A 24,566-nucleotide genomic window follows, 5' to 3' on the forward strand; every position below is an offset into this window, starting at 1 on the left:
CCTTGGAGAAAGTGGCTTCGGCTTGTGCGTAGTACCTGGTAGTGTTTCCAGTAACTCCAGCTCAAAGCATTTATCCTTAAATAGCTTACGTAATGGCCTCACTGCTTGTGGTTGAGTACTGAATATTGTACCGGGCATGCACTGGTCGACTGTGGGGTAGCAGAGGCGATACGGAAGTGATCTGATTCTAAGGACATACGCGCATGTCAGCATAGTTCTATATTCAAGGGGAGGCGGCTAATAATGGGTGACGTTCTGCATGTGCCTGTTGCAATACGCAATACCAAGTTGTGCAACGGGTATAGCTGTTTTACGTAAGACGGCCTTGCTGATCAACATAGTGTAGACCCGTAACCCCACTGAAACGGTCCGTATGAGCCGCTTGTATAGAATTATGGGAATATGGAGTCCGTAACTAAAGGAATATACGGAAATCCATATATTATGTGGACAAAATTCGTAAGCATTCCATATAATTTCTACACAATTTTCATATAATGCGCATGACCTTATATGGTGTCTGCAAGTTTGCATACGTGCTTGTATATAGTCCATACCGTGTCCATATGCTCTATCCTGACTGCATAAAATTTCTCATAGAAACGTATAGAATTATGAAATTAGCCATGTGGAAACTTTCAGTAGTGAATCTAAAGTCCAGTGTTCTAGGTAACAGTAAATATGGAAAATACCGGCCCTATGAGAGCCCCAGTGTTTTCGAGGCGTTGGCTGCAGTTAGCGACATGTAATGCTCTGGTTGAAATTTCCCTCACCTGTGATCGCCGGCACCCGCCTCATCACCTGAGGAGGAGGCGGGTCTGGCTGTCGGCGAAGCGACTTGCACCCACGTGACGAAGGCACTTCAGATTAGCCAGCCGGCTGTAGTTCTTCGCCCGACATCGACAGTGGTCTCGCCACTGCTTCTTGCAGCTTTAAAAGAAAGAAGATACTTCAACACTAACTTCGGGAAATAAAAGCTGGAATATTGAAAAGCGATAAGATATGGCAGTAAAATGTCAGCCTCACTAATAACAGCAGACAGCACGCGCTTTTTAATTGGAAGGCATGATACTGATCCTCTTTCCCACATGGGATTAGTGACTGATAAGTGCACCGCAGTAGAAAAAATGCAGATGAAACTAAGGTAGAGGCCACGGAAGTTGCTCCATGTTTAAGCTGGAACAGATCCAGCTTTATTGGACATCACTTTCAACTGCGAGACAACTGTGCAATATCGAGAGATAGTTTTAAAAACATATTGGTCGGAATGGTCTCAAGTGAGATCAGTTAAATTAGTTCCTACGGTAATATTAACTAATGATTATAACCTAGGTGCAAACAAATGGGCCAATAACAATTAAATGCATGACTATTTTGTATAATGAGCAAAGAATGAGCAAGAAGAAAATACACCATCATTCATGATGTATTTTAATTGTATGAATCGAAAAATTTTGCATATATATAAATTTTTTATTTAGCCGTTACTGAAGAATTGTGTTCTATTGCAAACACTGAGTGTTCAGCTTTCCATACAAATCAAAATGGTTGGTTTATGGTTTACGGGTTTTAACCTCCCAAAGCGACCTATGCTGAGGGACGCCGTAGTGAAGGGCGCCGGAAATTTCGACCACCTGGGGTTATATAATATGCACTGACATCAAAACAAAATATCGTTGTCTCTATTACAGATGCTGAGATCGACATAAGACAGCCAGGTAACAATTTTAAACTGTTAAATATCGCTTCCTGCGGAAATTTACCCCAGACGATGATTTAAGTTAATATTATGTTTCAAATACAGGTTTCCAGAAGAAAATAATGGCAAGACTTTGAAAATAATACTGCAATTGAAAAATGTAATTCGGTTTTGGGTCCAGAAGGCCAGTGTCCCCTTTGCGACCGCCACAGAAAACCGATGCGGTGAGTTTTGGAGAATAATTAGCAGAAAACCACAAGACCATATATATTGATCGTGAGTGTGCAATCGATGTGCAACGAGTGATACAAGTCCACAACAGTGACAGGCTTTAAGCCAACTCAGTATCCAGTGCTCACTAGTGCAGTGGGTCGATGTTGATATTTCACTGAGGTGCCGACCTTTCCTTCAAGATATCTAGTGCTTGATGACCTTAATGCGTGACTTCATGCACATTCTATGCGATGTAACGGGTTACGGTTATGCATGTTGCGCATATAAGAAACATGCTTGTACGCGCCCAACACAGTACTAAAGAGGCATGATAGCTTCGACACCATGCTCTTTAATGGCAGATGACACAACAATGCAGTTTTGATCCCCTCCGCCACGCATCGTCGATCTCGCAAGCTGTCTCGCAGACTGCATTTTGTTTACAGACATAATCGATTGACTATTACAATGAAAGCTGCTTATGGAAGGCCACCCTCTAGCGATCATGCGTAGCCACGCGGGCCGGTTTAACAAGGCGGGCTCATGGACATAGCTCGTGATTCCACCACGTAGCTCGGACCTGGCTTAAGTAAGTGGAAACACGGGCGCTCACATAGGAGTCAGCGTGCGAGCACCTACCCACGCTTTGACGCAGCCAATACGAGGTGAGGAGTAGCCTATAGGAGGTGTGCACTCAAGCCACAGTGGTCACCTTTTTGGCGTCCATACAGCACAGCGTATGGCTACGGCGCATGTCTAAACTGGCCCCCGTGTCGTCATGTGAATACCTCATGTACTCCCGTTTCATACATCAGGCGCGGAACGCTGTCAAAGCAAGCGTGCTTTCTGCACTGCCTACAACTGCAACCAAAAAGCAGGGGCTTGGTTGTAGGTGGTTGGTTGTAACTCCGTCGCCAACCGCAATGAACGTAACTGAAGGGAGAGCTGGCCCTACTGTCTGTAATAAAGAACAGGACCTAGAATTGTTCATTCTCAACTTAAAATTCATATCTCCCTACAAGTTCTCACACCGCACTGTGCACATTGTGCAAGTGGTTAAGGAATGCGCCAGTCCTGTGCGATGGTACCGTGCTCCCCCGTTGGGTCTCGTTCTACCCAAGTTGGTCTTCCCTAACAACTTCATGTCTTTAACTATAAACTGCCACCTGCGGTTTGCCTACAATCCGGTGCATAGGTTGTGATGGCCCCACAAGGTCACCTGACCTACCCAGGTTGCTATGTTGCCCATCGAGGTCGCCCACTTACGTTGCTTCTCCGGGACTGGTTGCCTGGGTCACTCTACGCCACCCTGTATTTATCACGGACTACGCTGACAACGCGGACACCGGATTTCTGTGTAATATGGCCTGTAACGCTATCGCGTGAAATAAACAGCTGTGTTTGAAGGTTAACTCTATGGAAAGGGTATCATATTCCCCCTTTGTGAGGCACAAAAGTGTTCTTTTGGCAGCCAGACAAACTGTAGCTAATTATTCCTTACCAGTGTTTTGTAGTGTGAAGAGTGCTGCAGGGGTTGATGGGTTGGGCGCGATGTCCCCCCGCGATGCAGCATCGAAGATGGCGCCATCATTTGTCCGCTGTCACCTTGTTGTCTGCGCAGGCACAAGCAAAGCAATATTGTAAACGACGACACAGAGAGAAATCTTAACGAGATATGGTATGCAAAAAAACAAAAACAAGACTTATTCTCATGGCGAAGGGAAGGAAACAAAACTTTGGTTTGGTTTGGTTTGGTTTATTGGGGTTTACCGTCCCAAAGCAACTCAGGCTATGAGGGACGCCGTAGTGAAGGGCTCCGGAAATTTCGACCACCTGGGATTCTTTAACGTGCACTGACATCGCACAGTACACGGGCCTCTAGAATTTCGCCTCAATCGAAATTCGGCCGCCGCGGCCGGGATCGAACCCGTGTCTTTCGGGTCAGCAGCCGAGTGCCGTAACCACTAAGCCACCGTTGATCGAACTTGTTGCAGCCAGCAGTCGAAGCAATTTTGTCAGGAAACGGCCCATATTTCTTCCAAGGACGTGATACATAGCGCTATGGACTGATGACCTTTGCAGTAATTACCATCAGTTCATAGTGCCAGTCCAATGATTATATCAAAAACTGGCGTAGCATTTTTTTTGAGCAGCTTCGTTTTATTTCCCGTGTGTCCCAAGCACACCAAAGCCAAGATAGCCGAAGCTTACTCAATCAGCGCAGGTAATTGGCCCAATATTGGGAACATATTGGCAAAGGCTGGTTCAACAAAGGACAAGAGTGAAACCATCCATTTAAAATACTGGGCCAATTGCCAGTGTGCTGCATGGACTCTTGCAGCCATTTTAATTACTGGAGTCCTAATTCCGGAGTGAGAGGATGTGGAGAGTCCATGCATGCTGTCCTCGATATGATGCATACGCAGCTGAATACAATGAATGCGTCATGCTTCCGTGGGAAATAAAACGTTGGGCGTTTATTGTGTTTCAAAAAGATGAAGTAGAGAGTTCGCCAAAGGAGCCTGCGGATACGCCAGCAACCTTTGTTATTCTGATCTAAGGCTTTCCAACATCATCTTCAATGTGACGCAAGCATGATGCAAGCAGAGTTTGAGTGGAAGGCCGGGAACAATTTTCAATTTTATTCTATACAGTTACGAGCAATAAACACGTCATTCGCTTCCGAAATACCCTCCATAAGACGATATAAATTAATTTTACTGGCAAAAAAAATTTAGATGGAGGTGTCTTGAGTGGCCTTTCAAGAGAGATACAGATGCTCACCATTGGTTGCATAGTTGGCTCTAAGGAATTTCTCGCAAGGACAAGCGGCTCGCCTACTGCTGCAAGAAGCCTCCATGGGAGTCCATCGCAGTCGCAAGTCGGCCGGGCGTTGGTCGCCTGCTCCTCAGTCAGCTGTCTCCATGACAACGAAGAAACGACGTTGGTCTCTCATATCCTGCGAGAGGACCACAAATCATGAAAAGTTCAAACCCGCTAATTCTGGATAAATGCATGTTTAAGCTGAAAACCTTTGACGAACGCAATTTTTTTTCATATAATGTAGGGTTTTATTACATCAATCAATATATCCACAGATCACCCGACAGCAGTCTTGCACTTCTTTTTTTCTATTAAGGTTTTTGCTACCGTCAAAAGCATTCGCCATTGGATTTTAAGGCGGTATTAACTATTCGATGTGATCTATGTTAATTCATTGAAAGAAAGGTTTTGCTACAGTTGTCGGCCTAGTGCCGACAACTACGACGTTGACAGCTTTTCGACCGAACGAGCTGTATGGACTGTCGCTTAAAAATGACGCTGATTACACCAACCTAATTACGCATAATCATGACATACTCCTCGGAACGGTAAGGATGGTGCCTATTCTGGTAGTTAAGATTACCAATCTACTCATTTAAAGGCTGCTCGGTGACGTTTCGCCTTATTCATCTGATGCCTGTTAAAAAAAAAACTGGGGTCAGAAAAATCGAAATCCGGCGGCCATCTTTCAAGCTCTCAGATTGGCAGTAATAATGGGAGTTCCTGTGCTGTGCGACAAGCGAAATTTGACCTTTCATTTTGCTTTTTACCCGATTCAGCAAGTGCGCAAGAATTGAGAGTCCTGATGCTGCCTTACGCATTCGCCAGCTAGACAGGCTGCGCTGGGTGTGTGGAGTGTTTCAGTTCCTAGTATAAAGTCCGAACCAACCAGCTGAACAGTTTGCTAGAACATGAAGCACAAGCCACGAGTGGAAGAGAACTGTGCGAAGAGATGAGTTCGCACAAATCAGGAATGGTCTAAGGGTGTCGCCAAAGCGACTGAGGGTATGAGGGACGCCGTAGTGAAGGGCTCCGGAAATTTCGAGCACCTTACACTTAACTGCCTTAAAGTTACTCTTCTTACGGCAGTGCAAGAAGTTTAGGCACTCTTCTTATGGCAGTGCAATTAAGGGTAAGAGCAAAAATTACGAGGAACTTTAGCGGCTAAAGCGGTGAAATGCGTAAGGCTGAGTGCTGCATTCTGCTACGCGATTGTTCACTTCACATTCTGTTGCTGCATTAATTAACTGCCAATTAATGACGCTTAATATTTGCCTTTAGGAGTGGAACGCGACAGCGTGTTGTAGCGCTGCCAGGGAGTCCACGGAACGCCACCACCCGTTCCGCGGGAGGCGTTGCTCTTTGAACGCAACGCTATTGAGAAAAGGAAATGTGGCTGTAACTCTCAGTCATGTCGTTATACCCCTGTCAGACGGCCAGTTTCATTGGCCATCGAGTCGAGGGCCTTCGAGATTTTCGATCGCCATCGAACTCGATGTAGTTGTGGTGCTGCTACACGGCAAATCTCAATGGCCATTGAAATTGTTCTCGCGTCTTACGCCAAGCTCGTGTGGCGCCACAATCGCTACGTTCGGTTTCGCGCAAATAACAAAAATATCTGGACGAAACTTAAATGTAGAAATACACTTTTTTGCAGTCATAAGGCGCATTCACACTTGTTCAAAAATCCGGCAAGCGAAGCGGATTCGCTCACCGCAAAAACTAGGACCTGTTCTCATCTGTTGATGCCCGGGCCAGCGCCTCATAGAGGAGGCGCTGCCCGGGCGAGTTGGAACGGCCGCGCCGCTGCTGCTTCTCGCTGTGCGCACCACGTCGCCGCTCGCGGCGTACACAGATACAGTGAGAAAAGAGCATAAATTGATGCTGTCTACGTACCACGAGCGTATGCACGCTTACGTACGCTAAACGGAGGCGCATTCCCGCATTTAGTTCGGCGTATGCTAGCAGAGACGCAAAAATAAACTCAGCCTCTAGTGGCGCCATCTGGTTGTCAAAACGGGAACCATTACTGTCAACAAACCGACTCTCTTAGGCCTAGCAGAGGCAGAGTCGTCACTCTAAATAAAAAATAAAGCAAACTTATCACTTATACGTTTTCTTGTAGGCAAGATGAGACGAAGCGAAAGACCGGTGCCCCATTTATGACCAGTGAACGGACAGAAAAAGGCAGCAACAACGAGAATTCAGTCCGAAGCGAGGCGTCCGGCTTTGAAGGGCGCTGCCATGTTTGTTGTCGTTCGAAGCAATGCTAGCAACCTTGGGCAACGCTCGAAGGCCCTCGAAATCTCGATAGAGTTCCGGGCTGCTCCGTCGACTCGATAGACTATTGACTCGATGGCCATTCAAACTGGCCGTGTAGCAGCGCTCGATCGCCTTCGAGTCGATAGACTATCGATTCGAGGGCCTTCGAAATGCCCGTGTGACAGGGGTATAAGACACCTTAACTGCACCATACAGGAAGGGAGGAAGTGGCAGTGAAAGAAGGAAGAGAAAGAGGGGCCGTAATGAAGAAAATGAAAATTGTATGCGAGGAAAGGAAATTACGCAGTAACTGTCTCACATATCTCGGTGAACACCAGTCGAAAATTGTATTTGAGGAAAGGAAATTGCGCAGTAACTGTCTCAAATATTTCGGTGGACATCCTTCAAAATTCGCGCGCAGTGACGTGCTAACACGTCTTGGTCACGACAGTATAAGCCATTAAAGGCTTTCGCCTTAAAAATACTCTCGAAGAAGCAGCGTAACCTTACCCCAAAAAGGTGTCAACCCAGCGACAAATGAGTTACTCCCCAAAAAGACTAAGATCACACCTTTTTTTTTTTGCGATGTGCTCCTCAAGGCGCTCCGATTCCCTCATCCTCCGCTTTCCTCTTCGGTACTGCCGTAGCCGGAGACAGCCAGCGGCACCGGATGTAAGCTCCGTATTTGCCCTCGATGGCCAGCGCCGCTTCGAGGGTTAAGACTCCGGTCTCGGCGGGGGCATGTTGGGTCCCACTCTCCCGTTCGGCTTCGCTGAGCACCATGCGGCGGCGGGCCGTTTTGAAGAGGCAACTACAGCTGCGGCGTGGAATTCAGGAAACCTGGTATTCTAGCTAGGCAGGATGGTACCACAGATTGTTTAAAAAGGGAATCGGAGTTATTCTTAAGTACATCATCTTTCACGGCTACTCTGCTGAGAAAGTCGGTGCCTTGAGAACAGTCGGTTCACTCGTGTGGATGCGACTGCAGCTGCGGCGTGGAATTCAGGAAACATGGTATTCTAGCAAGGCAGGATGGTACCAGAGTAGTAGTAAAAACATTTATTGTCACAAAAGGAAGAGCTAGGGATTGGGGGTGGGGGATAGATAGATGTGGAGCTTCAGTGGTCGGTCTTCCCTAGTCCAGGATCCCGTTGGCCTCCGCCGCTGCCTTGGCCCTCGTCACCAGCATAAGCTGTGTGCTCGGGTCGGAGTCAGCCAGGAGGGCCTCCCACTTCTCTATAGGGCCATTTACCTTTGGTAGTAAAGGGCTTTTTTCACAGCCCCAGGTGGCGTGGTACGTTGTGGCGTAGCCCCCACACCACACGCACTCTTTCGCGTATCTGTTCGGCCACATTTTATGATACATGGCTCTGCTTGGGTAGGTGTCTGTTTGTAGTCGTCTGAGCGTGGTGGCCTGCTCTCTGTTGAGGATATCCGCCGGAGCCGAGTACTTCTTGCCCGCTCCCAACAACGCCTTCATTGTCTCCCCGTAAGAGATTGTTTAAAAAGGGAATCGGGGTTAGTTACTCTTAAATACATCATCTTTCACGGCTAATTTCCCGAGAAAGTCAGCGCCTTGAGAACAGTCGGTGCACTCGTGTGGAAGCAACAGCAGCTACGGCGTGGAAATCGGGAAACCTGGTATTCTAGCAAGGCAGGATGGTACCAGAGGTTGTTTAAAAAGGGAATCGGAGTTAGTTACTTCTAAGTACATCATCTTTCGCGGCATATCTGCCGAGGAAGTCGGCGCCTTGAGAACAGTCGGTGCACTCGTGTGGACGCGACTGCAGCTGCGGCGTGGAATTCAGGAAATCTGGTATTCTAGCAAGGCAGGATGGTACCAGAGATTGTTTAAAAAGGAATCGGAATTAGTTACTTCTAAGTACATCATCTTTCGCGGCTAATCTGCCGAGAAAGTCGGCGCCTTGAGAACAGTCGGTGCACTCGTGTGGTGGTCATCTTCTGGTTTGGTTTAATGGGGTTTAACGTCCCAAAGCGACTGAGGCTATGAGAGCATTGACATCGCACAGCACAAGGGCCTCTAGAATTTCGCCTCCATAGAAATTCAGCCGCTGCGGCCGGGATCGAACCCGTGCCTTTCGGGTCAGCAGCCGAGGGCTATAACCACTGAGCCACCGCGGCGGGGTTGTCCCATTCCTTTCGCGCTATGTTCTGTCATAAGACCATTCTTGCAATGTGCGTAGCATACTCCAGTGCAATCTCGTGGCCTGGGCGCACTACTTTTCAATTATTTTCCAACAATCAGGATTACTTATTTCGAGCTGCAGTTGCATATTCGCCAATGACAGCTTCTCGTTCACCTTGGAATCAAGTGCGAGAAGCCGCCTTTTATGGCTGATAATTTCATTAATAAAAAAGATGCAAAGTTAAGCTGTGCATTATTACGCGATAACCTATATAGCTCGTTCGGTCGAAAAGCCGACGTAGTAGTCAACACCGCGTGTCGAAAGTTATCGGGAAGCTGTGTAAAAAAAATTCTCATGCCAACTATTTTCCGCAGAATGTTGCGGATGATGTTATACGATGCAGCGTTTCATGACGCATAAACTTCGCATCTTAGAGCCTAGCTCACGCCAGGGATTTAAACCGGTGACCTATATTCGAGGGCTCCGTAAAAAAAGTATCCTGGCAATTTGGGGTTATAGTCACTGATGATTGATTGGTGTGCGATAGGCGAGGACGAGGCGACCATCATGTGTATTTTTTCTTAAGGACGCCTAGGCGGGGCATTGCATAGGGGCATTACATGAAATCATAGTATTTAAATTGATTAATAAAAGAAATAAAAAATTGAAGAAAGGGGTTCAAAGGTGTTAAAATGCTCAGAATAAAAAGGCAATGCATCATTATGCTAATTAAGAAAATTTAGAGTGCGTAATTGATCAATTTTAGAGAACATAATTGATCAATTAACAAAATGAAACCACTGAAAAAATGAAAAATGCGTTCAGAGGTGTCAAACTGCTCAGAATGGAAAGCCTAACCCACTACGCTATCGCGTCATAGCTTTAACGTGGTGCTTAAGCGTCCTCTCCAATTTTTTCCTCCATCCCCACTGCAAATTGTTCTGGAAAGCAAATATTTCGCATACCTTATCTCGTATATATAGAATTTACTTTTGGCGTAGCAGTCTCGCTTGAACTCCGATTACCACTTTTTTCTGCGTGCGCTGCCACGAGCAAAGCGAAATAGCCAGTCCCCTTTTCTAATATGTACAGAACACCCGGGAGCACAACAGTCCTCGTAGCTTGATCTCTGACTGCTGCGTCACACACACAACACGATGATTATGGGGGCTTCACGTCCTAAAGTGAGTCAGGCTTCATTTTCGTATTGGCTGTCGTTTCGTATAGAGACCACTGGTGTCGTATAGTTGGTTTCGTACAGTTTTGTATAGGGTTTAAAGTTTCATATAAGGTTTCGTATAGTTGCGGTTTCTATATGAAACCACAACTTGGAGAAAAAAGCTATTCTCGTTGCCGTCACGAAGCCATCTTCGTAAAATTCGTCACTCGTGTTTCTGAGCAACCAGGTCCTATATAGATGACTTTTTGTCTGTTTTGATGACAGCAGCTGGAATGAGTGCTTGTCTGTCATGTTCACTACTCCGCGTCTTTCTGCGCACTTTACCTCAAACGTGGTTTTCCAACTAGCCCAGACCAATCCCGGCCGCGGCGGCTAGAATTTCTTTGGAGGCGAAATTCTAGAGGCCCGTGTACAGTGCGATGTCAGTGCACGTTAAAGAACCCCAGGTGGTCGAAATTTCCGGAGCCCTGGACTAGGGCGTCTCTCATAGCCTGAGTCACTTTGGGACGTTAAACCCCATAAACCAAACCAAACCATACCTTAATGAGAGATTGATTGTCTTGCCTGACGACCATTATTTTTCATCACCCTCACTGTTTGCAGTGGGTTCCTCGCCGAACTGAAGGATCGCGCCATGGCTCTGCACGAGATAGGCTGCCTCAATGCACGCGCCTACGATCGAGATGAGTTGCGTGAGCGGAGTGCAACTTGCACGGTGCTCTCGTTTGGCGCACACGTCACGAGGTGTATGCGTGCGCCACTCAGGCTGCAGGAGAGAGCGTAGGCCCCTTCAGGCCTCGCGCTGTCGTCGGCCTGAGAAGACGCTGCATGGTGTCCTGGTAGCAGCTCAGCATATATGCAACAAGGTGTAACTGGAAGTTTAGCCCAAGTTCGTTTAAGTTAGCCTCTGGGTTCTCCCTCCATTATGGCTGCAACGTCACCCGCGGCAGGCCAAGGGGAGCGAAAAGCGTTTCATGCGCAAAACAGTGCGATTTCACAATGTATGCGACAGCTTTAACAGCGCAGTTTATCTAGTTGCTTAGGACCGCCGGGGTGGCTCAGTGGTTATGGCGCTTGGCTGCTTACGAAAGTAACAAAAATGGATAAATGACATGAATGACCACAATAATAGTTATCGCACTAGAAGAGCCGTACAGATGAAGTCTACCAGGATATTATGGCAGCATGAACACATCTCATGGAATTTCTGGAGCTCAAAGCTAGAATTTTGCGGGGATGCCGGGACATTGCATAAACGCTGCAGTACCGTGCAAATGTCGGTGAAATTTTTATCCCCCAAGGTAGAGTAGATTTGTAATAAGGGAGTAATTAGGCATTGGCATCCACGCAAGCGCAGCCTTACGATTACAAAGAAAAGCTATATAGCTTCCTCAGAAGCTTCGCAGTTAAAAGAAAAATTCTTCCTGGTCCGGGAATTTTGGAGATTTGGAGAGGATTAGCTTTATTTTGTAGCCACAAGACTGTGCTTAGGTGGACGCCAATGCATAATTACTTCCTTATTGCAACGTGCAAATGTATTAAAAACCTAGCTGGCAACAGCTTACCTCTGGAAGGTCTTCGCCCCGTCCGTGCTGTAAGGACGAGGCGGGTCTGGCTGTCGGCGGCCTGTCTAACGCCCACGTGACGAACACACTACAGGGATAAAAGGTAAATGCTCGCTCACCCACAGTAAAGGTACTCCCGCTGCTCTGTTTACCTATACACTACAAAAAAGTCCATGCCATGCACTTCAGTGACGTGCTCGGTTGAAAGTGCCTAGAAGACATCGCATGTGAGAACCATCTCTTGACACCCATTGCAAAAAAATTCTGGTGAAAGACTTGTACGCACGGCAACCATTGACTTGTGAGATTGGAATTGCAGTTTACTTCCCTCCTTTTTTACTTTCCTCACCAGAACAAGATTTGGCCACCCTTGTGTAGATGTCTTAACGGCAACGGAGTGTATTCCAAGAGAAGGAAACTGTAGCAGGGGGCGGCGGAAAGTTAGGCGGGCGGATGAGATTAACAAGTTTGTGGGGATACGGTGGCTGCTGATGGCAGAGGACAGGGTTAATTAGGCATGGGAGAGGCCTTTGCCCTGCAGTGGGCAGAGTCAGGCCGATGATTGTTCTTCTGGTGTTTCCTGTGATCGTGTCCTTGGCGGCGTTCAAATTTCTAGCTGCAACAAACTAACCCTACAGCAAGCATTTTGTAATAGTGATTAAGTAAATATCGAAGGGTAGTTTACTTTTTACTGAACAGAATTTACCACAGAAAAGACTGGACACCCCGGTGGCTCAGTCGTTATAGTGCTCGGCTGCTGACCCAAAAGACGCGGGTTCGATCCCGGCCGCGGCGGTCGCATTTCGATGAAGGCGAAATGTTAGAGGCCCGTGTAGGGTGCGATTTGTAGTGGACGTTAAACAACCTCAGGTGGTCGAAATTTCAGGAGCCTTTCACTATGGCGCCTCTCATAGCTTGAGCAGCTTTCGGACATTAGACCCCACAAAATGAAAGAGAAAACACCACCGCTTGTTCGTGCAGCAGGTTTTCCCGTACAGTTTCTTAACATGTTTTCAGGGTGATGTACCCAGTAGAAAGTAGCAGTGGTCCTTCCTCAATGTCACACTATATCGATACTTTTTACGCACATCATCCAGGTTTGGGCGCAATGATTTGCATGTGTCTGTCAGAGGCAATGACTAAGCAGCAACAATCTTCAGTGAAATTTAACCCCTAATAAAACTACTGTCCCAATCAGACAAAACAGCGTTGGGGTCGACCTCCAGGTGACGTTAATCTAGGTTTTTGAGGTACGACTTGAGAGAGCGGTTCTTCTGCATACTTGAGGTGAGATTGGTGAGCTCTGAGATCCACTCAGTGAAGGTGCTGTATTCGAACCCGTATTAGCTCATATTCGAACTACCGAATACGGGCTGCACGATGAAGACAGCGTTTTATTTCAATTCTGCCATTAAAAAAGGCTCCAAGAACTCTTATGCATGCCATATATGCGTATGCATGCAGTACACTTAATTTTTGCTGACTCACCGATTCAGCTCGCATTCAAGCGCTGGAAGCCCCTGAAAACTTACGGGTTGGCGCAGAAACACAGCACCGGACTTCTTGCCCAATACCATGCTGGAGAAGCACAGAGGGCAGTAGATATATACACTGCAATGGCCAAGCTAGTTCCTCACCTCCGAAAGCTCTCACACTTCATCCACGTTGTAAGGAGGGGGAGGGTCTGGCTGTCGGCGAAGCGCTTGTACCCACATGACGAATGCACTCCAGGTTAAAATGGAAACCGCAGTAGCTTGTTCAGTGTCGGTGGATGCTTGGACACCGGTTCTTGTGGCTTCAAGAGAGCGGAACCATGGGAGTGAATTAACTGCTTATGAAAGTAAAGAAAAACACGTTGACAGCAAACCTAGCATCAAGAAAAGTCACAGGCTATGGTAGTCCAGTGTCAGGAATAGAATTGCTGAGAGCTATGCTGTGGCTCATGGCATAGCCGAAAACAACAGTGATCATGCGTTACCTTTTTAAAGTGTTCACTGAGACGAGCGTAGTAGCTAAAGCTGCTTTTGGAGTGAAGGGACCACTGAGGGTGTATTGAAGTTGGCCTATATAGTAGACTGACCATAGCATTTTAACGACAAAGAGATCCCTCATAGACAACAGACGTCTTGGAAGGTAGAAAAAGACCAGAGCAAAAAATCTCTGCCTCTCCCGTAACCGAGAGTAGAGTAAGCATGAAATGTTTACGGGCCTAATGTCATCTCGGTGGACACCCGAACCGCACCGTACAGGAAGGGAGGAACGCCACCACCCGTTCAGCGCGATGCCTTGCCATTTGAACGCAAGGTTTTTTTGAGGAAAGGAAATGGCGCAGTAATTCTCTGCCATCTCGGTGGACACCCGAACCACACCGTAATGGAAGGGAGGAACGCCACCACCCGTTCGGTGCGATTCCTTGCCCTTTGAACGCAGCGCTTCTCCCCCGGGCCCCTGTGCGCCTGCGCGGCTTTGCTTCGATGCGCGAAGCCCCTAAGAGATCACGTCTGACAACGAAGTGTACCGTGGCATTTATGTGCTTTTTGCACGCGTTATTAGAAATCGGAAATTATAATTCCGTGCATTATGAAACGCACAGCGACTGATATCTTGATAAACATTGAGAAGGCACTGGCAGCAGTTATTTTTTGTGACTCCTTTGGAGACCAACCGGTGCTTGCATGCCGGTCGCGTAGGAGGGCTTAGAGAGAGAGAGAGGGAGAGAGAGAGAGGGAGAGAGAGAGAGTCGTCAAATCTCGTTAAGTCTCGTACGGTGCCCGGATGTTCTCGTTTCAGAGCCCGGATGACTGGAATTCAGTGCCCGGATGAGTGGATTTCAGTGCCCGGATGATGGGTCTCGGCGTGACGTCACCACACTGCCGACAACGGGGGGCTAAAAGCATTTCATGCTTAAAAAAAACAGGTATCAGCGTTACCGGCCGATTTCGTATTAACCGTAGATCTCAGAGGCGATGCCACATCACCCCCAATGTAATGTCTACGAGTTTGGTTTGGTTTGGTTTATTGGGGTTTCAACGTCCCAAAGCAACTCAGGCTACGAGGGGACGCTGTAGTGAAGGGGTCCGGAAATTTCGACCACCTGGGGTTCTTCATCGCGCACTGACATCGCACAGTGCACGGGCCTCTAGAGTTTTGCCTCCATCAAAATTAGACCGCCGTGGCCGGTATCGAACCCACATCTTTCAGGTCAGCAGTCGAGCACCAAAACCATTGCGCCACCGCGACGAAAAAAAAAACGAACAGGTCTTCTTTAGGGGCCACTGAGCGAGACCACTAGGCTTTCGCGGCAATGCCTACTAGTACTGTGATAAAAAGTTAAAGCGGTGGCAGTCCGTACTTTTCTATGGCGGCGTCAAGAGCTTGAACGGGTTAGCGCAAAATTTTAAAAATTTTATGCCAATAAATTAATTCGGTTTTTCCAGTCGGACAAACGCCAAAATGCCCTTAAAAACCCATAGAACTAGTTTTTACTGTGAACAGCAACTGGATATAGAGTTGCATACTCTCGACATATTCTGGCGTGAACAATTTTCGACTCCTCAGTAATTCATGGAAATGTACTCTGATTAGACAAATCTTTAGAATTCTAAGCAAGTCACCGCCTGTCACTCCTCTGGTTGGGATATAGTTTTAAGAGCGTTTGCTCTTAATACTTATGTTTGTAGAGGACGCGTCTGTCTGTACTGAACGTCAATTTGACCAAAACAGTAACCACATGACCACACTATATCACATAGCAACAGTGGGCTCGTAGCGCCTCAATTAATGCCTATACTTTCGATCAGAAATATATGTGCCACTATAGTGGGCATAGAAGTGGGGCTTCTCCTGGAACACCATTTGCATAACATTTGGGGGCCACCCGTTTGACGCAGAATGTTCGAAAGGGTATCAAATGATTGGCGTGCTCCTGAGGATCACATTACTAATTGAGATGAAGCATAAAATCATCATCATCATAATCATCATCAGCACCAGCAGCCTGACTAAACCTGCTGCAGGGCAAAGGCCTCTCCCATGTCTCCAATTAACCCTGTCCTTTGCCAGTTGCTGCCCCCGTATCCTCGCAAATTTCTTAATCTCATCCGCCCTCTAACTTTCTGCCGCCCACTGCTACGCTTGCCTTCTCTTCGAATCCACTGCGTTACCCTTAAGGACCGGCGGTTATATTTCTTTTCATTACATGCCCTGTCCAAGCCCATTTCTTCCTCCTGATTTCGACTACGATGTCATTAACCAGCGTTTTCTACCTCACCCACTCCAGCTGCTTCCGATCTCTTAACGTTACACCTATCGCTTTTCTTTCCATAGCTCGTTGCATTGTCCTTAACTCAAGCTGAACCCTCTTCGTTAGCCTTTACGTTTCTACCCCCAAGGTGAGTACCGGTAAGTTACAGCTGTTGTATACTTTAGTCTTAATGTATATTGGGAAATTGCCGTTCATGATCTGAGAGAACCTGCCATTAGCGCTCCACCCCAAATTTATTCTTCTAGTTATTTGCCTCTCATGATCCGGATCAGCGGTCACTACCTGTCCTAAGTAGACATTCTCTTACTACTTCCAGGACTGCGCTACCAATTGCCAACTGCTCTTCCTTTGCTAGACTGGTGGGTTTGGTTTTCTGGAGAGGGTATCTATGGATATACTGATTTCAATGTAGATAGCTTGCGATATGCGAAAAGGTTGGCTGGGTTCTGAGTCATCTATTCCGAGATTTCTGGGTATGGAATAGGGATAAGATTCTTCCTTCCATTACGATCGCTACGAAAAATGCCAACACAGATCAGCCTTGCCTTCGAGTATTGCACACCGGTTGCCTTACACAGGCTTGCTGGTTGTTTTCAGAACTTTCTAAGATACTTTTGCACAAATATCAAAAGGTAACAATCCATTCTTCTGATATCTAGCAACATTTTTCTTTTCAAATTTTTCCATTGATGCATTGAACATTTAAGGCTCCCATAGAAAAGCAGTAGTGAATACTGTTGAGGATAGCAGAAATGTAAATAGAAAAAAATTCGGAACAGCCGCCGGGTGATCTCTGGATCTATTGATTGTTGTAATTAATTCTTACATTATATTTAAAAAATTGCATTCATAAAAGGTTTCCCGCTCAAAAATCGTTTTGTCCAGTATTGTATGGTTTGTAATATATTGTAGTGTTCAAAAGATGAAGACACTGCTTTTACTAAGATAGGAGGTTTTCTCACCAGAATGATGTGGTGTGACCATGACCACCCGGTTACACAAGCATACTTGTGTTTCGAGGAAGGTATTGGCAGCACGGATCTCTGAAGATAGGCTATTAGCAGCATTCATTTGCAAACAATGGTGCCGCAGCCTTCTTCGGCCTTTGTGGCCAGTGATGCGACAATTTCGATTAAATTTTCTCACATATAAATGCGCGCCTTCATGACAAACAACAAAGCCAGAAGGAGCCGTGCTCAGAGTCTCTTCACAACTGCTCACATAATTGAAAACTACTGTCTACGTCTCATTTGGATGGCTGTTCCCTTCGCGGGAACGTTCCCTCTGGTTAGCACTGATAACAATATGCGCCAGGGAGCAGGCCTCACAGAGTAGTCCTCGACATATCTTTACTTAGGTGCAATGGTGCAACAGTCGTTCCATAGTGGTGCGATAACGTCATTTTAAGGCCAAAGCCTTTCTTTTCCCACGAGTGGCGTTCGTCCGACAAGACAGATCTGTAGCCAATCCAACACTAGCCACACAACAATTCATACATTGACTAAACTGGCTCATGAGTGGTGTGCGCAAAAACAAAATAAAACGAAACAATTAAAACAAAGAAAATAAAAAAACGAGCAACACAAAATATGGAAGGAGAAAAAGAAGAGAGGTAAAGGCTTTCGCATTTTTGCTCTTAAGCAGACTTAAGTGCAATCGTGTAATTTTTTTTGGTCCTTGAAGTACGAATTACAGGAAAAGCAAGGAGGAGAGCTCTCTGCTACGTTGTTCTAGAGAGGCAAGGGCTCACCGTTCGCTTTCCTTGATGGCGGCTGGTGCACACTCGTCACTCTGCGTGGACATGTTGTTCGATCTCCGCTGGCTTGAGAGAAGCTGCGAAGCTCAGTTCGCGCTGTCGTCTGTGTTGGCGGACACAAGGTGGCGGGGTATGCCTAGGTGTTTTTGGTGCCTCCGTTTCCATGACAACGAAAAAGCTGCGCCCATCGCCTTTGCTGTAACAGTGCCTGATATGCAGAGAAACGTAGTGCTATTGAAAAGTTCCTCTGTATTGCTTTATGTCGTAGTCACAAACATGCGATGCCATGCAACCTGATGTGCAATACCCGTGCCTATGAAGAACTATTACCATTAAAAAGTTTGGTTTGTTTTATTGGGGTTTAACGTCCCAAAGCGACTCAGGCTATGAGGGACGCCGTAGTGAAGGGCTCCGCGAATTTCGACCATTAAAAGTAGCATATCGTTATTTCATTTGCACTTCCACTAACAATACGAGGTGAAGCGCAGTCTTGAATCTCATTATTACATAGACTAAGTTCCACAAAGTGGGAACTGAACCACAAAGCGTGCAGCCTATTTTAAGCATACCGCACAATTTTACGTGCGGCACAATCAAGCACAGCACAGCAGCTAAATCACGTAAAGAACGCGGCACGCCTCATCAAGTCTCACATGTAAACATGTACGTTGTGCTGAATCATGCAGCCTTTAATCCAGCCGTGAACTTGGCGCATGATCGCCTCAGATGCTTATGCGCCATTGAAAGAAACACAACACATTGCAACAAAGATGTGTTTCCGGCCGTGTTAAAGAGGACTAAATTATGTGAAAGTGTGTCGCCTTCATTACGATCATTCTGAAACGATGTAAACAAGACCATGGCTTGAAATTGCCTCTTACGAAATGTGTTGTCCCTGTGAAATAGGTGACCTGCCAGATATGCTGGCTTGATATGAACTGGGCAGTGCACAGAATAGCACAATTAGGATCCATCCTACCGATTGAGGTTTAGCCGCTGGCTTCAGAATTCTGGCCTCCACTGACTTAGTAGGCAGCTGACTTAGCAGGCAGGTATCAGTTTATGGTTTATGGTTTATGGGGCTTAACGTGCCAAAGTAACTCAGGCTATGAGGGATTTTATAGTGAACGGCTCCATAAATTTCGACCACCTGGGGTTCTGTAACGTGCACTATCATCGCACAGTACACACGCCTCTAGAATGTCGCCTTCATCGAAATTTTCCGGTACTCTGGTAACGGCAGCGTTAACACTTTGCACAGTATGCTAATAGTGTGTAATTATGCGGTGATTTTTTCACTGCCTGATGTTTTCAAGCAAGCACGAATTTGGGAGTGGGTGAGAGAACGTATGCGGGTTAATGACAACCTATAGGAGAAATCAAGAGGAAGAAATGGGCTTGCGCAGGGCATGTAATGCGAAGGCAAGATAACCGCTGGTCCTTGAGGGTAACTGAGTGGATTCCAAGAGAAAGCAAGCGTAGCAGGATGCGGCAGAAAGTTAGGTGGGTGAATGAGATTAAAAAGTTTGCGGGGATACGGTGGCCGCAAATAGCAAAGGACAGGGTTAAGAGGAGAGACATGGGAGAGGCTTTTGCCCTGCAGTGGGGGTAGTAAGGCTGGTGATGACGATGATGACGAATTTTGGATGTGCAAGCCATAAAATACACCTCGCCTCATTAAAAAAAAAGAATTAACTTCCCATTCGCGAGTTTACTGGGCTGTACACGGCCGCATTGTTGTATACGATACCCAATTTTGCAAGCTTGTGAAAAGACACAGGAGCCGCCGCGGTGGCTCAGTGGCTATGGTACTCGGCTGCTGTCCCGAAAGACGCGGGTTCGATCCCGGCCGCGGCGGTGGAATTTCTTTGGAGGAGAAATTCGAGGCCAGTGTACTGTGCGATGTCAGTGCACGTTAAAGAACCCCAGGTGGTCGAAATTACCGGAGCCCTCCACTACGGTGTCTCTCATAGCCTTAGTCGCTTTGGGACGATAAACCCCATAAACCAACCAACCAAAAGACACAGGAAGACAGAACTTGGCAGGACAAATAGTACGCGAGTTAAATATGTGACAGTACTTCAGAAGTTTGTGTGCAAAAAGATTTGGTAGTTTTTGGGTGTTTAATGTGACATAATTCCTATGATTGTACCCTCACAATTATTTGCTTCTTGTTTTCTGCCTTTAGTCAGTGTTGTACAAGTCGATGTTGACTGCCACTGAGGAGCTACGTTGTTCCATGAAGAAACGTAGTCGTGAGTAACGCTTATCTTTTAAAATTGGCTATACCATACAAACTAGACCGGCACAGCTTTGGTAGTTACATACAGATTAATACAAAATATTCCTTTTTTTTCCGCCGAGGTGGCTCAGTGGTTATGCCGCTCGGCTGATGACCCGAAAGACGCGGTTTTGATCTCGGCCGCTGCGGTCGAATTTCGATGGAGGTGAAATTCCAGACTCCCGTGTAGCGTGGGACGTTAGTGCACGGTAAAGAACCCTAATTGGTCGAAATTTCCGGAACCCTTCACTATGGCGTCCCTCATAGCCTGAGTCGCTTTGGGACGTTGTACCTTCATAAACCAAACAGAACTAATGCACTGATTTCGCAGTGTTACTGATTTGTAGATGCCCAAGTTTTCTACCGCGTCACACTTGTGGCGAAATTGGAAAGAAAATTCGCAAGGTCCTTTCTCTGCTCTGCTCTTCGTTTTTTTCTAATGCCAAGCACGCCTGTGTGTGCAGCGATTGCAGTGCACTGTCATACAATCACACTAAGGGAATGTCTTGTCTTCGTGAGCCGCTCAGGTGCGTGGTGACGATGGACGAGCTAAGGTTTTACCGTACGAGTGAACTGTTATTCGTGTTTGACATTAGAATTTCCTGCGAAATAGCTCTACGACTTCACAGCAGCAAAGGTAACATAATCACCAAAAATTTTCAGGTCAAAGAGTCGAAATGCGAAGATGGGTATGGTGCTGCATCGCGCATAAAATGTGCGGACCCCATAAAGTCACATAATTTCACTCGAACAGGAGATTTTTATCCCTAAGATGATGCTAAAAAAGAAATAGAGTTGTCGCCACATCCAGCCGCTTTGGCAAGGATACTCAATTGCTTCGAGAGAGGTTTTGGCAGCTCGGATATCAGAGGCTAGGTTACATATCAGATGCTAGTGACCACACAGTGACCACACACGGATATCAGAGGCTAGTGGCAACACAGCTTCTTTCGGTCTTTGAGTACATTAATGCAAAAGTTTAGATCCAGTTTTCTTCGAAATGCATGTCTTCCTGCCAGACAAACATCTCATGTTTCGATGACGCAAGTGTCTCTTCAAAACTGCTCACAGAATATCAAAGTACCGTCTGCATCCCACTTGGATGACTGTTCAAGTTCTCTGGAATCTTCTCTGGTTACCACTGATAGCAATATGCGCCAAGGAGCAGGCTTCAAAGAATAGTCCTCGAAATCTCCTTGCTTAGTTAGGTGCAACGGTGCGGCCATCATTCCATGGTGCTGCAATAATATGTTTTTGCTCCGGGAAGTACGGACCAGTTCTTGCCAAAGCAACGAGAAGAGTGCGTCGGCTTTCAGCTACGTTTGTGTAGAAAAGCACGTGGTCACCATTCGCTTTATTTTGGTGCAGCATATGTTGAGTTGCCGGTCGGCGCGGACCTGTTATTGAACTCTGCTTTGCTGAGCGACGCCAAGTCGTACCAAACTCTGTTAGTGTTCACGCCTTTCCTGGCAGAGTACCAGGTATCGGGGTACGCTTGGGGTACTTTAGCCTCCGAGGGCTGTTTCCACGACAACGAAAAAGTTGCGCCTATCGCCTGGGCTGTAAGAATGCCCGATACGCTAGGAAACCTTAAAAGTGCCTCTGTATTACTCTATGTGGCTGTCAAAAGTATGCAATACCATGCAGCCTGATGTTTGGTATCTGTTTAAATAGAAAGCTATAACCATTCAGAGTATAGTTTATGGGAGCCTGACGTCCAAAAGTGACTCAGGCTGTAAACCGTAGTGGAGGGCTCCGTAAATTTCGATCACTTGGGGCCCTTCAATTTGAGTAGCATAACGTTACTTGATAAGCACTTGTACTAACATTATGGTGAAACGCAGTCTTAAGCCTGCTTATTATACAGGCGAACTTATAGAAAGTGGCATCTGAAAAACAAAGCGTGCAGTCTATTTTGTAGAAAGGAACATGGTCGGCAGCTCCAGCGGCGGAGCTGACAAGCAACGCGAAATTAGAGCGCCAACAGGTTTTGGCATGGGTCTATTTTTTTCCTGCTCTGCCCAGCCTTCGCATATGATCACCTATGAATAAAGCCAGTTTCTGGTGGAGTTTGCGGAATTTCATCTTGGAGCAGCACAGGAGTACCCTCGCTACCACCACGGCATCCAAGGTCAACCAGTCCACCAGCTCTTCGCTGGCGTACGCTGTCTGCCGTAAAAGGATACCGGACCTTTTTACGTGCGGCACACCACAGGAATAGGTAACGAAAAAGGACACGCCTCTTCGCGTTTGATATAATTATGCATTGGGCCGAATTAAGCCGCCTTTGACCAAGCCGTGATGTGATTCAGGCGTTGTCAACGAGGCCTAAATGACACTTGAATGTGGCGCCTTAAATAATACCATTCTCAGACGGCGTAAACGAGACCTTGCTTGTCACCGTTGGACACGAACAGGTTCCGCGTGCTGCTCAAAACACGAAGAGCGCATGTTTGCAGAATACCGCTCAAGTCAAGAAAGGTCCATTGAAATATTTAGGTTTATGGGGGCTTAACACACCAAGGCGACTCGGACTGAGGGACTCCTTAGTGAAGGGCTCCGGAAATTTCGACCCCTTGGGTTCTTCCACATGCACAAACATCGCACAGCTTTTTTGGGGAAGGACATTCAGAATGAAAATACCATTCTTTGAGTACACAAAAAATACCGCTGAGGATTTATTACCTTGCGGAGTATATCAAAACTTCACTGTGTTTTCCGAGGGTTATATTCAAGCCCTTGGACCACTGCCATAATAACATCTGTTCAGCGCTCGTCTATTTCCACTGATGACGAGGAAACGCATCGGCCAGTCACATCCCCAACTTGTGCGTAAGTCGTGCTCACCCATTCCTGCTGTAAGTATGCCTTCAGTCTTGCTGACGCGGCTTTCCTTACACCCACGTGAGGAATTCACTAAATGCTTTCCGTTGCAGGCTGCAGTGGCTGTTCCATCCATGCCGGCGCCGCTGGCGTGGTTCTGGACAAAAAGACAAAAATAAAAGTTTGTTTGTCCCAGTAGCCCAAATATAAAAGCTCTTCGTGCCGCAGCGAGCCCAATCCTGCATGATGTATGATATAATGACACGCATGGAGCGTTTTGCGAGCGTGCATATACACAGTGCATGTAGGAGGCACCTCTGAAGCCCGAGCACCATATTTTGTGGTGTCTTCCCCGGAGGGTAAGTAACTCGAAAGCGTTGATATGTTTTCCAGATGAAGGAAAGAATGCATGTTCTTTGATGGTTTAGACGGACAATGCGTTGTAGGGAACATTATTTAGTTTGAGTCAACTGGCATTGAATATATGGTATGCTACAGTTTATCGCAATGCTAGTCCAAAAGCCGCAGTGGCTCTGCTCATCTGCTGACCCGAAGGACGTGGGTTCGATCCCGGCCGCGGCGGTCGAATTTCGATGGAGGGGAAATTCTAGAGGCCCGTGTACTATGCGATGTCAGTGTACGTTAAAGAACCCCAGGTGGTCGAAATTTCCGAAGCCCTTCACTACGGCGTCTCTCATACCCTCAGTTGCTTTGGGACGTTAAACCCCAATAAACCAAACCAATTATTTGACAGCAAAAATAGCAGCGAACTCGCATACACATTTCAGACCACGATGCTGAAATCGCGGTAGCCAGTATGTACGCAAGTTATTTTGCGGATACTCTGTCAAATAAGTGTTGAAGTCTGATGCTATTTGTCCGCATGATTTCGATTTTAGACAGTTTTTAATGAATGCTTAGCATACCGTCAAATTAGATGCTGTAAATGTTTACTGCAAGTGTACCTCCCAGTTAGTGCATCCTTGCTGTGCAGGGAACCTTCTCAGCATCTCTGCCTTAACTGGAAGCTTCCTTTTAAAGCTTAACATTTTTGGAAGTTAAGCTGTAAAAATGAATCTTGATTGTGTGCGGCATGTGACACCGCACGGTAAGAATTGTAGTGTGTAACGCCTGTTTCCAGACGCTTGCACACTGCGTTTCTAGGGTTACAGAAACTGTTAGGCTTCGAAAAAGCAAAGAAACAAGCCTGTTTCTGCACAGTGGAGAGCACACCATATTCACAGTTGGTATTAATAAGCCGTATACAAAATATAACTCACGAACATGGCGAAAAAGAATGTCCCGTTGCAAACATTAGCAGCCGCGTAGGCTGGTCGTAACCGAATTGTGGAAAAGGCCTATACAAAGAGCGGTAGATAATGTGCACTGTGGCTCGAAGAGAACGCAAGAGAACATTATCTGTTCGCTGCGATCCACTGTTAGCATATGAGAGGTACTCAGGCGGTTATACTTAGAAGTTCGTAAGAAAGTTAATAATGACTGAAAATAATTTATCAGGATGAAAATTGAAGTGTAGCATTCTGAAAATGAAA

At 46.5% G+C, this 24,566-nt stretch overlaps 2 long non-coding RNA genes across 2 annotated transcripts in view; both read right to left on the reverse strand.

The window, feature by feature from the left end:
• Window positions 1–7,259: 7,259 nt before the first annotated feature.
• Window positions 7,260–24,566, reverse strand: part of LOC149347590 (uncharacterized) — a 163,012-nt gene continuing 145,705 nt past the window's right edge. Inside the window, exon 2 of the long non-coding RNA XR_016292157.1 lies at window positions 7,260–7,814. This is a non-coding gene — a long non-coding RNA (uncharacterized LOC149347590). The remainder of the gene's footprint in view (window positions 7,815–24,566) is intronic.
• On the reverse strand, window positions 13,270–23,158 carry LOC149347591 (uncharacterized). Its single transcript, XR_016292156.1, has 3 exons — window positions 23,038–23,158; window positions 17,904–18,117; window positions 13,270–13,684 (listed from the first exon to the last, which is right to left on the reverse strand). It is a non-coding gene; the product is annotated as an uncharacterized LOC149347591 (long non-coding RNA).

The sequence above is a fragment of the Amblyomma mixtum genome, chromosome 4, assembly GCF_055824585.1.
Source record: "Amblyomma mixtum isolate Tamu chromosome 4, ASM5582458v1, whole genome shotgun sequence".
In the NCBI taxonomy this organism is placed as follows: Eukaryota; Metazoa; Arthropoda; class Arachnida; order Ixodida; family Ixodidae; genus Amblyomma; species Amblyomma mixtum.